We start from the raw sequence: 14,141 nt of genomic DNA, 5'->3' as shown, positions 1-14,141 counted from the left end.
CTTTAAGAACTTGGGAGATGAACCCATTTTACTGCTGCTCACCTTCAAAGTGCTGGTACTGGTGAGCTGATGACTGGAGCAAGTAGCCACACTGAGGTGTCAAGGGAGACTTGACCAGCAGTATCACAAGAATAGGTGGCAAGAAGGGATTCAAGGTGAACAGGCAATTATATCTAAGCAAACTCACTTCCCATTTCATAGTCACACAAGAATCATTGCCCACAGTCTATGTACTTGACTGGGTTGAAGACAGCAGAAGTAGGAGGGAGGATTGCAGAACACTTCCTCAGAGGAAAAATGTAGGATTCTTTTCTTGGAAACCTGGAAAAACTCATTTACTCTAGAGACAGGGAGATACATAAGAAAGTCTTGGAAAATTCCTCCCAGGAAAAATGCATTTGTATGTAATGAGCTACAAAATTCATCCTCCCAGTTTAGAAGGATAGCTCCTCCCAAACTAGATAAAACTGGGCATCAAAAGGGAGACAATGGCTTCCAAAATATATAGGGGTGTCCCCCCAACATGTATACACATACTTTGAATAATTATAAAGGCAGGTGTTTATTAAAATACATTTCATTTTCATTTAACAGCTATCATCTGTTAAAGTGTATACTTTTTTGGGGACACCTGTATTTACTTAGAATTAAAATTTGTAGTTTCTGTACGAGCTCATAAAGGCTGTTTAAATATGGATTCTAATATAGGTTGGAAAATTACACATTCATGGCCAGATGTATGACTTGCATAGAAGATTGTTTCCTCAAGTAATCCCCTCACTTGGGGAGAAAGGGACCAGAAAGGATGATGGAAAGAAGTTCTCTTCTTCTCTTTTTGAAGTGCTAATTATAGCAGCAGAAGAAACTGAGTCACTTCTGTTTTATTGAGGATATAGGGGAAGTCTGTGCAGGTCAATATTATTGAGCCTATGATGTAACTTTTAAAGTAAAACACAGCTGAGCAACCATTTAAGTGGTGTTACTTTCCTGAATGGTCTTGGAAGACCTCTAGATAATTCCATGATTCTCTAATTCATTTTATGGCATGGTAATTGGCATGATCATCCTCCCTTTAAAAAGGACAATTTAGCCATGGACGGTTTGGTTCAGTGGTTAGAATGTCGGCCTGAGGACCAAAGGGTCCTGGGTTCGATTTCCAGTGAAGGGCACGTACCTCGGTTGCAGGTTTTGATCCTGAGCCTTGGTCAGGGCTCATGTGGAAGGCAACCAATCGATGAGTGTCTCTCACATTGATGTTTCTCTCTCTCTCCTCCTTCCAGTCTCTCTGAAAAGCAATGGAAAAAATATCCTTGGATTAAGAAAAATAAATAAATAAAACACAGTGGTATTGAATCAAAACTAAACAAATGGAATAGAAATCAAATACATGTTTATATGAGAACTTGATATAAGATAGCAGAGGTATTATAATTAGTGGAGAAATGATATTATATGTAAAAAAATGAAATTAGATTCCTACCTCATACCATATACAAGCAAAGAAAAAAATAGGAAATCTGATAATCTTGAGATAGGGAAGGATAGAAGTAATGGAAGAAACTACACCAAAAAAAATCAATAGATTTGTTTATGAAAATTTTTAAATTTCTTAATATCAAACAAATGAAAATATATGCACAATATTGAAAGAGAAAGTATTAAAATTATTAATATTGAAAGAACCCTTTTATTATTAAAAAATTTTTTTTTGTTAATCCTCACCAGAGGATATTTTTTTCCATTGCTTTTTCAGAGAGAGAAGAAGGGAGGGAGGGAGGGAGAGAGAGAGAAACATCCGTGTGAGAGAGATACATAAACTGATTGCCTCCAGGACATGCCCCCACGGGGGGCTGGGAGCAAACGGGCAACCCAGGTACGTGCCCTTGACTGAGAACCAAACCCGTGACCCTTCAGTGTATGGGGGCCCATGCTCAAACCACTGAGCAACACAGGCCAGGGCTAAAGAACTCTTTTAAATCAATGAAATGAACATAAACACTTTGACATAGGAAAAAGACTGAGCACAAAAGAAATACAAGTTGGAAATTAGCAAATGAATAAATGTATTATTTAATTAGCAATCAAATTTATGCAAATTAAAAGATGTTATTTTTACTGACACCCCCCCATGTTAATCAATACTGATGAGGGTATGTTGATACAAGTATACTCATCCATTGCTGGTAGGAGTGTATATTGGCAAAAATTTCTGGAAAACAGCTTGGCAATAGCTATCATGACTTTAAAAAATTTGTACCTATTACATTATAACTTATAATAGATAAAATTGAAAATTTGAATGTTTAAAAATATTAAGCCAATAAAGGCATACATATTATAGACTACTGTGCAGCTAGTGGAAATCATATATATATATGATTATATATATATATGTGTGTGTGTGTATGTGTGTATGTATATTTTCTGACCACAATGGAATTAAATTAGAAATAAATAATGGAAATTGTATTTTGAAGATATATTTTGTTGTCATGAGGAAACTATTCAATATTAATGTTAAGTGGAAAAAGCAGCCTACAAATTTTTAAAAGATATAATTCCAATTTATTAAACAAAATATATGCATACTCTAAAAACAGTATTAAAAGTAAATTAACAAAATTTTAACAGTGATTATCTTTGAGTACTAAAATTATGGAAGATTTATATTTTCTTCTTATATTTTCAACTTTTCTACAAGAAGCATGAATTAATTTTGCAAAGAAAACATTTTATAAACATCAGAAAGAACAAAGAGACATATGTACGAGGCACCTCAAATAAATGACTTATTGAGAATTTAAAATAAATGTGGGGTTATTTAGTTTTATTCATTTAAGGATCTGGAAGCCAAAACAAAAGGCAAACATATCAGGCTATAGAGTCCAGGTAGAAGAAGCAATTTGGTCTGGAGCAACATTTACCAAGTGTGTTCTGTGGACTCTAGTGCTGTTAAATATTATTACAGGTTACATAATATTAGGAAGAATTATGGAATGATGGAAGGAAGAATTCCCTGGCTACTAGTTTGAAACAAAAGTAAAATAGTTTCTCTACTTTTCTTAAACCTTTATTAAGCTAAGTGTCTACAATATTGTTATCCTGAGCTGTAATACATGCTTTAGATTCCATTAAGGTTCTGGTTTGAACAGAAAAGAAGCCTGTGCAACTAACTCAGTCAGTAGGTTTGGCAGGTTGTTGAAATGTCAGTTACAAAGAAGAGAGGCTAGCACACCAGTCTGCTTGCCACTGTTTATAACTGGACTTTGTCCTTCAAAAGCTGCTTTTAATTATTTTGATGCTGGTGGAAGCATTCTGATGCAGATTTTGAAGAGCCAGTGAGCATAGGTACAGGGTAATGTTGGGGAGATGACCATTTTCATCTTCAGGGGTTTATGAACCAAACAGACTCCTTATGGTCTGAACTGTGATCTCCTAACACCTTTTAATCTCTCACCCTTATCAGTGTACCAAAGTTTATGCACAGACCTCATGTATGTATATTATTCATTAATGATGGGTAGCTACTACAGTACTAATTTGTGAGGTATGTTATAAACACAAAAAGTAAAATTAAATAAGTTAAATATAAAGCAACTTACAATTTTAAATATTATTAGTAATAGTATCTTCAGGTATGTAATCAGCAAGTATGTCAAGACAACAAGTAAGGTCCCATTCATCCTTAAGGATTGTGCATACACAGCCACATTTGAAATGTCTTCTTAGATAATTGAAAGTTTTTGTTGCTGACTAATCTTATTAGAACTGTCATCCAGTTTACTTCATATGTGACTTACGGAGCCCACACTGGGTTAGGATCACCAGCTGGCCCATTTTCTTCCTGCTGGCTTCTGCTAGTATTGTCAGTGTCCTCTTCAACCAGGGTTCTCCAGGGAAACTTTGTAAGCCATTTGTTAATATATCATAATAAGTCTTCTAAAAAGGAAATGTGTCTGGGGGGGGTGTGAGTTTGTCAGAAGTAGTAAGCCTGTCACCTTCGAGGCCTGAGAAACCTGTAAGTTACTTGAAGGACAGAATTCTTTACTCTCCTCAGTTCAGAGTATCTTAAACCCCATCGTTGTTCCATGCAGTTTTCTTGGGTAAGTAGGCCTGGTACTGTGTTTTGAGTTTTGTTTTGAGGATGTAGAAACCAGGCTAGTGAGCTCAGAGAAGCATGGGTGGAAAGGTCTGTCTGAATTTTCTCTCCTTGCCTGAGTTGGAGGACCTAGAAGAAACTCAGACACAGTGTCCCTCCCGTTGTACACTGGGAGGAAAGATGGCAAAATGTGCACAATGACAGTCTCGGGATCTGAAACTGTTCTTGTTGTTTGGGCTGAATGAGTGTCTCGAAGGAAGTCTGCTTGTCCACCCTAAGAAGGAACAATGCCAGGGCACCAGGACCAGGGGAGGGAAGCCCAGGACTCACTGTCAAAGTCAGGATGGATTTCTTGGGAGGAACAACAGTGGTTAGTCTGGGGCAGGAAGATGTTGCTCAGAAACAAGTCTCCAGGTGTGAGGAGATCAGGACTGAGCAGCAAGGCAGGACGGGAGAGGTGCACAGTCTAGGAGACAGGAAGCACTTGAACATCAGAAGCAATGGCCTCTGTCAGTTAGTGGATGGTGCTGCTGTGGGCCCACCCTCTCCTCTGTAGGGACCATGGAGTGATACTCAGGACTGATAGTAAACATATGTAGCAATACAGAAGGGGTGCCAACCAACCCTATGAGGCAGAACCAGTGCGCCATGTCAACAGTGAGTCCCACTGAGTGACAGCCCTGGGAACTCAGCTGTCCACTCTGGCAGACAAAGACATTAGTTTGCAAAGAGACTGGTGTGTTTGCTATCTACCTATTCAGTTCCAAATCACTGAGCATTAACCCTAAGAGATAATAAAAGCCACTTTATTAGAATTCACTAATTTAGGCACAGGGAGAGTCCACCTTGACAAACAACCCACAGAGGTATGCCTTCTAGAACCTACCCTTGGGCACACCTGCACCCACCCCAGGTACACATGTCAGCACAAACCACAGAGACATTTGTCAGGAACCCCTCCCCTTCCTCTCACTGTCAGGCCTCTTTCAGCACCTCACTTCTAGATGACAGTCACATTCATGTTGCTTCCCCATTCCACCCACTTCAGGGCTCAGGAGGTGAGACATTTGCATAGCGTCACAGAATAATTATTTACCAGAGGTGTTTTCCTTCCCCAGTTCTCACCCACTTAAATCTACAGCAGAACAGACTCTTTTGTGCATTACTCTACTCTCAAGTTTTATAAAAAGAGCTTGAAACCCAAGGAAGGGCCATTGAGTAGAAAACTATTCATATCAGCTTATCTTCACATCTGAGTTGACCCAGGTTGCTGTGCAATGCTCCCTGCAGGGGAGGAAATTGTGTAGATATCCTGTACCAGGCTGCCCAGCCTTTAAGTCAGTTTAATAACTGCAATTATCCTTGTTGAGGGAACAGAATAGAACTGGTGGATTTCCCCATAGGGGCTGCCATGCTTCCTGGCTTTTAGGCTTGACTTAAGCAATAGCAATCTCCAATTTTCAGCATTTTCTTTCTGTGTGCTCTGAGGCAGCCAGGTCCACATTACCCCTCTCAGTTCAATCCTGTAGACCCATGCAGAACTCAGATGTGTGAGGGAAATTCCCAAAGACTGCTCACAAGACAGAAGGGGTGAGTTATCTCATGCATAATCCTCATCTCAATGAAATACTCCAGTGTGCAGTGTGATGGGCAGGAGTCTTAAGTACTTTCTAGATCCTTTGTATTTTTCTGCATATTAACTCTTTCTAGCCCTAAATGATTAAGATACAGATTGGAACAGTATTTTCCATGCTTTATGAAGAGGTGGTATGGAGTGGGGTTCCCAGCCACCTTCCCAGAAGACCTTAATTTCCTTCCACAACCTTAATTTCCTCACCTGTAGAATGGGGCCAACATACTTCCCAGAAATGTATTGGCACAGGTTGTGCTATGTAGTAAGCACTTGTCAAGGTGGTTATTATTGTGTCTTTTAAAGAATAGAAGCCTCTATTAAACATACTTTAATATAAGATGCATGGAAGGTATTATTGGTAATATGTACATCTCAAGAGATTTGTGGGTCAAAATGGCAGTAATTCCTTTATATATGAAAGTGATCTTAACAATTTGTTAATTGATTTCAGAAAGAAATGCTTTGTCTTACTGAAATCCTTGTGATATAAATAAGAATACATGTATGTGGAGTCATTTAAACATGATTAAAGAATAAGGACAATGCTATATCTATAGTCTTGTTTTTTTACTTTAGGACCAAAGCTAGAGACACTTTGAAATATATACTTATTACTTTTGTTAAATGAGCAAAAGTCGATATTGGAATAGAACATATAAAATCAAAGCCTTGAGTGAGGAGAATATTTCTTTGATTCATTTTGTTGAACTCCTGATTTTCAGTATAGTGTTTCCACAGTCATAAAATGGGGGTGTATTTGATATTTGAAAATGTTGAAAGGGCTACTCAAGGCTTTACTGATGATCTGCTCCAGGGGTCTTTTAAGGAGGATTAAGAAGCCTGCACCCTTTAAGCGATTATGTAACAGTCATGCTCAAGGTCCTTTTCAGCTCTAAAGTATGTCTATATTCCTCTGAGATAATAACTAGGTCAAATTTAAGAATAACTTTCTAATACTTTATTCCAGAAATATGAATCTTTATTACTTTTCAATGCAAACCACTTCTTGACTAAATAGTTGTCTAAGACTGGCACACTTTGGCGGGGAAAAGGTGAAAAAAATTTTGGTAATGTGTGGATAAATTTGAATATGAAAAATTGCCCCTGTGTTCATGATCCAAACAGGAGAAATGACATAACGATGACAAATAGCTGTGCCCACATGTACTTTCTGTGGGAAATCATGCTGGTGGAATGATAAAAAAGCTTGAGTGAAAACAGCTACACTTTGTCCAATGTGAAGCGTGGATGCAAAATGAGGGTGGGGCAATCACTCAGCTTCTTCCTACAGAAAGGTAGGAATAAAGACCATTACTAACCAAAATAGGAACATGGTGAGTATGGCATAGAAGAAAGCCACTTCCCCAGTAATAAAGATTTGTTAAATGCTAATGAAAACTCACTCTTAATTTTCATTAAACCATGGTCCTTTTCCCTAGTGTGTCCCAGCCTGATACATGGCATTATTCTTTCCTTACACCAGCCTCAGCAGATCCTTCAGAGAAGGCCCTCCCTGGACTCAGAGAAGCCGGACCCTTTCCTCTAACATCTTCCCTCCACCAGGCCACACCTTCTTACCTTCCTTTTCTACCCTCTTCTTCTATCCTGTCTGCCTTCAGGAAGCTTCCCTCCACTCAAATTTCCCACTCCTTGCCAGTTCTGTTACTTTCAAACTATGTCCTGTGGAAGACAGAAAGGAAATTTATCTTTAGTGCATTACCAAGGAGACACATCTGATCCATAACATGGTCTATGGCGATTTTAAAGCGTGCCAATTGCAATTCAAAATGGGCTTCCTCTTTTCTTCACTTTTTAGTCGATTAAAAACTTTGGATTTCTATTGATTTATACCTTTCAGGATTTCAACTTTTTGAATATGAAGATGTAAATAATGATCTGCTCATATCTGTTTCTTTTCACCTATTAGCATGATGTATTTTCTGCTGGTTTCCATGTCTCTGAGTTTCCGTGCACACATTTGATCTCTTTATCTCAGATACACCTTTCAGTTCTACCAGATCTCTCTTGCACTGTTATATATTCTGTTATTTCACCCTTTTATGGAACTTCCAATTAAAGTACTATATAATTTTCGTTTCTGAAAGTTCTATTTGGTAGTTTGCACCCCCCCCCCCCTTTTATTTTTAAATAGGAGCTTGCTTTTTTTTTTAAGAAATTTGCTTCATTCTTTTGTATTTTTACATGGTTCAGCATTCTTTTCCATTCTTTTCATATGGTCATTTTATCATCTCAAATACTTACAGCTTGAATTTTGACTCGCATTCTGTTTTTGGACTTTTGCTAGCAGTGAGCTGTTTCCTCCTGTCAGTTTGATTACAAGCCTGTGTTTAGTAGGGCTTGCTTCATTCATGAGAACCACCCATGGTTTCATTGTGAAAGTCCTTACACACCCGTTTGGCAGCCAATTTTATGAATATATTGTGGCTGGGGGATGCGAAGGTGATGTAAACTCAAGCTCCACCTCTACGAAGAGAAGGCCTAGAGTTCTGAATTCTTGGGGGAATTCTTTCCCTCTTGCCTAAAGCAGACCAACCTCCTTTCAATAGCCTGTGTATTCAATGGGTGAGTTTTTCCTAACCCACCAGGTTATGTACAGAGGGGTTTTGGAATTAAGCATTGCATTTAGGCTTGTTCTCTGTTCCAATTAAACTCCTCGTGAGAATTCAAAGTCTCGTTTCCAGTTCAAGCTCCCAATTAAGGGGATTGGGACCACCCTTGTCCCAGGGCATCACTCAAACACGGTGCCAGCATTCAGGTTCTCTCTAGTTTATGGCTCTTGGCAATTATTCTTCCCCTCCTTGCCTCACATCTCCTTCTGTTTAAAGATTAGCCTTATGTTAAAAAAGTTGGTTTTAGCAATCCTAAGGATTTTAGGCAATTTAAATCAGCCTTATTGCCAGAAAGAGAAACAATCGTTGACAGAATCAGCTAAGTGTCAGTAGGCACGGTTGTTTCTGCTCATCAGTGGTGATTGGACCAGGTTGAGCTGCTGGTGTGAACAAGCACGTCTGTATCAGCCCACGCTATACTTGCTCATCCAGAGATGAGCTGCCACACCCACAGTTCAGAGCACAAGCTTCCACATTCTCCACACCTGGGTTTCAGTCCCAGCTCCGTCACCTATCTTGCAGTGAGGTCATGGGCTGGTTGACTTCTAAACTTCAGTCTTCCCATATATAACACAGGGACAATAACGACTGCTTTACCTGAGTACAATAAGGATTAAATGAGATTCTGCACATAAAGTGCTTAGAATCTAGTGCTTGGAACATGGTAACTATCACCAATAAATAGTAAGTATTCTTGTCATTGCCCCCTAAGAATAGTCATCAAACCATTTCCAAGCTCACTGACGCCTCTGTTTTGAGCCAGCTTTGTGACGCTCCTCTTTTTTCATGTCATCTGAATCATCCAGGGTGGATGAGTATGGGAGAACCAGGAGGTCCCAGGGTCTTAGGTCCAAATCCCATTCTTCTGCTTGTTGGCCATGGTAGGTGACAGCTTCTCTAAAACTCATATCCTTTGCTGTAAAATGGGGATATGAACACCTTATTTAGGGGGTGATGGTGCAGGATGAATGTGAAAATGCCCAGAGTGGCACATGATGGCCTCAGCTTCCCTCCAAGTCCAGGCCTATGCGGTCTGTTCCTTCAGGTATCTCTTGCTCACTGCACTGTCTACTCTGTGCATGCTGGGCTGAATGGAATGAATGAAACCAGGAAGAAGAAATGCAACACCCATAGAGGAGGGCAGGAAACAGCAGCTCCATGTGTGGCCATAGGAAGTCAGAGCCCAAGCTCGTGTTTTAGCTGTAGGAGTTTTGCTGTGTGTGTATCTGAAACAGGGACATTGTCTCCACCTTTCTTATCTTTCCGTAGAGCCCAGAACCGGCTGCACCAGGGACTTCATCAAGTCAGTAATGCTGAAGCCCAGACTCAAGGCCCACCCCACATGGGTGGAGATGCCCATAGGGAAGCTGAATCACTCTTGGCTGATTATGGATAAGGCCCGTTTCTGCCAGAGGAGCTGCCAAAGTGTGTGGGGCCATTGAAAGGCTGGCAGGATTCTCTCCCTACTTTGCATAACAATCTCGAACTTGACATTTCTACGTCCATGGGAGGGGGAAATATAGAAGAGTTCTGAAGGATAACACAAATCTTCCTTCTCCAGTGGCTCAAGAGTTTCATGTGAGCAGTAGACAGAACCAGAACGTTCATATAAAATCAGGACAAGCTCACCTGGACATTGACTTGGAGCTCTAAAAATCATTTGCAACATCAAGTGATCACTCAGATTCCCCAACTGGGCAATGTCTGTGTCCATCTATCACCTTTTCCATGTTTCCTCCTCTTCCTCATAACTGCCAATGTGCCCCAGAATGTGCTAGGTGCTTTGTGTTCCCATTCATCCACCTAACTTCTCTGCATTATTGTTTTAACATGCCCACTTTTACAGATGGGAAGTGAGGGTCAGAGAAATGAAGGGATTGAAGAGGAGACAGCAACATGTACCTGGCTCCAAAGTTGGCTTCATCCATTACCTCATGTGCCCACCCCAGCATCCTGCTCTGGGTCCCGCTCCTCGTCATCTGGGAAAGCCCAATCAGGAGATCAGTGCTCCAGGCTCTTCTCCTCCCACTCACAAACTGTAAGCTCCAGGGAAGTCCCTTCCTTCATTGGGGCTTGGCTTCTTCATCTATAAAATGAAAGGTGTAATTAGATAACCTCTAGGGCTTCAAGGATTCTTCTGACCAAGTTTTAGGAGAACACAGATTTCTGCCAGACCATCACAGAATCTCTTCACTTCACAAACCCTCATGTGAAAGTCTCAAGATAGAATGCAGGAACTAGTATTTATTAAGAACTGACTTTGACAGCGGGGGCAGAGGTATCTCCAGGAAGGAAGGCCCAGCCTGTGAAAAGACAGAGCACGAGCCCCTGGGGAAATCCCAGATGCTACCCCCAGTAGGGACCTGCTGGGCCTGACAGGACTGTAAGCCCACAGCCCACCGGGGGTGAAGGGGCCTGGCACAACACCTTCCAGACCAGGCCCAGATATGTCTGTCCTTGTGAAGGAAAAACTTTAATGAGAGTCTTCCTTCCTAAAGCCTCGTGGTGTAATAGCTGTTTGACCCATTCAGATGGAAGGATGAAAGCTCTACCTAAAGACACGATGTGAATGGAAGAGACCTGTCATTGTACCCTCCCCAAGAAATTGACTGGAAATAGGGAAAGCAAACTGTAGTTTTATGTGGCCCCTCTAAGGCATAAATAGTCAGACATTCCATTTCAGGAGAAATCAGAGATGTATGTGGAGGATAGGTAGATTAATGTCTCCAGTGTGGATATACATTTCATATTTGACTAGCTGTGTCTTCTTGGTATATGAAAACAGTACAGCGCTCGGAACAGACTTAGAACAGCTCTCATCTCAAAGAACCCAGCGCTTGTGTCCCAGTATGAGAAGTTTGATACTGCAGAATGGCGTTTGATGAATGAAGCCAGTGATCTCTTTGCACTCATTACCTTGCATTCTCAATCAGATTGGACCATCTCCCATCCTGAGCCTCCCCAAGACTTTGAACAGTTTTTCGATGTTCCTTCTAGAAAGACACCCTCTCCAGAAAAACACATTATTTGTATCCAGTGCATTGGTATATATTGTAATGTGCTGGATTTGATTTGCTTGTGCACTGGTATAATTGCCAGGGATAGTTTGGCCTGTTAATCTCATCCAATGGTGAAAGTTTTTAGCCAAACTGCCTTAAAAGGGGACATTTTTGTTTCTTTCTAATTCATATCCATATTAATGAATTATAAAGGTGTTTTGAAAATTTAGAGTTGGTTTGTTTCTAATTCTAAATTTATAATTATAGACTGAGGTAAAGTCTGAATACTTTAATCATCCTAACGTCTGTCTTTAAATCTTCTTCCATATTGTAGGATCTCTAGAAAACACCAGAATTATCAGTGAAGAATATGTTAAATGGCTCAAGGGCTACTGTGAAGCATTTTTCTATGGCTTGACAGTACAACTCCTAGAACCGGTTCCTGTCTCTTCGACAAGGTGTTCCTTTAGAATCAATGATAACACAAAGAACCTACAAATACATGCAGGTGAATTAAATAATTTTATAATTTTAATTGAGTAAAGGATGTGGAGATACACACACATACACACACATATGTAAAACACACAAGTACATGTCTTTTTGAATAGGGAACCTCCCTGATGTTCTTAAAAAAGAAAAAACCTAAAGATGCCTGCTTTACTGTGGGGATAACAATGATTGATCTTTACCCAAGAGACTCCTGGAATTTTGTCTTTGGACAGGCCTCTTTGACAGATGGTATTCCTTTTTGACATTGTTTGTAGAAACTTTTCTCAACTCAAGAGTGCTTGAAGATGTTGAAAGATGAAAAAAATTTCATTATAATTTTGATACTTAAAATTGTTTATTTCTGGTGCAGCATCATGCCATATTGGGACATGTACTGTTTATACACTCCAGTGATCTGGGTTCCTCCCCAAGTTGGCCATTCACTACCTATATGACCTTGAAACTAATAATGCCCATTTCACAGGGTCATCTTGAGATAATTTACATAGAAGTGCTGATGCATAAAAAGTGTGTATATATGCCTGGCACATCTGCAGGCTCTCAGAGCAAAAAATGGAAAATGTAAGTAATTCAGTAGCAAGGTGAATTACAGAAATTAAGGATCTTCGATTAATTAATGACAATTAACCTTGCTAATTGTTTTTAACTCTTTTTGTAGTCATCTTGCATAGGTGGAATAGACACAGACTGCTTTATAAGTGTATGCTTACCCTGTGTGTTATTTTATTCTAAAAGTAAATAATTTGTTGTTTTATTTTAAAAGGTAAACTTCAATGTTTGATTTGAGATATAATAAACTTTGAGTCATTAAAAAAAAGGAAAAAAAAAAAGAGCTGACTTTGCACCAGAATTGTGCTAGGTGCCATCAGCCAAAGTTCCTGATTTTCATTAGGCCTGATACTAATCTCCTTTAAATTGATTCTGGTATTTATAACTCTTCCTCACTTCTGTGATTTATTGTCTTTCTGCTCCTCTATGCCTTCTTCCTGTCCCCTCCCTGACAGAGAACTCGAGCAAGAACCATTTACTTTGGATAGCACCCCATAGGAATGTCCTACTGTGCTGATTTTGGGTAAATAGCTAGAGAGAAGGAAGATTGACTTAACAAGAATGAGCACGGATGACTTTTCTCTAAAGGGCTGAACATGATGTTCTGACTTCTCATTAATCTGGACCTTTTGGGGGACCTCCAGGGCCATGAAACCTTGATTCCTTTTGTGGACAGGGGTAAAAAGAATTTTTATGCTTATTTTTATAACTTCCCAGGAATCTTTTTGCCATGTGGGAGTGGTGTCTTGCTCAGTCATCCTTGTTCATTCAGGGTAAGAATTCATGGGTGACTAGGAATCAAAGAATTCTGGGTGGAGAAGTATCTCAGAAGACTTTGCCCTTGGCCTGTAGATGCTTCAAAGTACAATTGGCAATTAAGAACCTTGTAAAAAGTCTTAGAGACCAGCCTTTAAGAAAATTATAGCCCTGGCTGGGTGGCTCAGTTGGTTGGAGTGTCGTCCCCTATACAAAAAAAAAAAGGTTGCGGGTGAGTACGGGAGGAACTGGTTGATGTTTCCCTCTCACATCAATGTTTCTCTCAATCAATAAATATATCCTCAGGTGAGGATTAAACATAAAAGAAAATTATAAAAAATTATTTGAGGAGGCCAAACATACCCACCCCAGGCAAGCCTTGTGGTTGTGATTGGGACTCTGGAGACTTCCAACTTCATATTTTATTGAAGTACATAGGCTGAGAAGCTCCCAGGAAGACTGAAGCTTCAGCCCCTGCTAACTATATCTCTTAGAATTCAGTTAAATTCACATCAATTCAACAGATTTATCAAAACCTTGCTATTCTCTCTGTTAAACCCCAAAGTTTCTGTGGCTTAGCACAACTGAAGTTGATTTCTCCTGTGACACCCAGTGAGGGAGGACAAGAGGTTGGTGGGAGTTGAGGGGATTTCCTCACAGTCCTTCCAGAACCAGGCTGAGGGAGGTTCTGCCACGGCTTCACCCTGGGTGACAACACCCAGCTGGGGGAAGGAGGAAGAGAGTGGGATGATCTCTTAGGAGGATGCCATAGGCAGTTATGCCAGCTCACTCTGGGTAGCCCAGACTCGCCCACATGGATCCAGCTACTGCAAGAGGACTAGGACACGAAGTTCCCAGCTGAGCATATGAACTGTGTGTTTGGCATCGTGCTCCCAGAGAGCTGACAGTGCAGGTGGTGAGGATAGTCACTTCCCTTCCTCCCTGCACCCCCTCACCACTCC

General features: G+C 40.3%; 1 pseudogene across 1 annotated transcript; it reads left to right on the top strand.

Moving 5' to 3' along the window:
* Positions 1-11,137: 11,137 nt before the first annotated feature.
* Positions 11,138-12,116, top strand: LOC308552482 (archaemetzincin-2 pseudogene; annotated as a pseudogene). Its single transcript has 3 exons — positions 11,138-11,406; positions 11,696-11,869; positions 11,973-12,116. The product of its transcript is annotated as an archaemetzincin-2 pseudogene (transcript).
* The last annotated feature ends 2,025 nt before the right edge of the window (positions 12,117-14,141 follow it).

The sequence above is a fragment of the Miniopterus schreibersii genome (genome assembly GCF_964146895.1).
Source record: "Miniopterus schreibersii genome assembly, chromosome: 2".
Classification (NCBI taxonomy): domain Eukaryota; kingdom Metazoa; phylum Chordata; class Mammalia; order Chiroptera; family Miniopteridae; genus Miniopterus; species Miniopterus schreibersii.
Note: the sequence above shows the minus strand (reverse complement) of the source record. Positions and strands in the feature narration are given on the sequence as shown.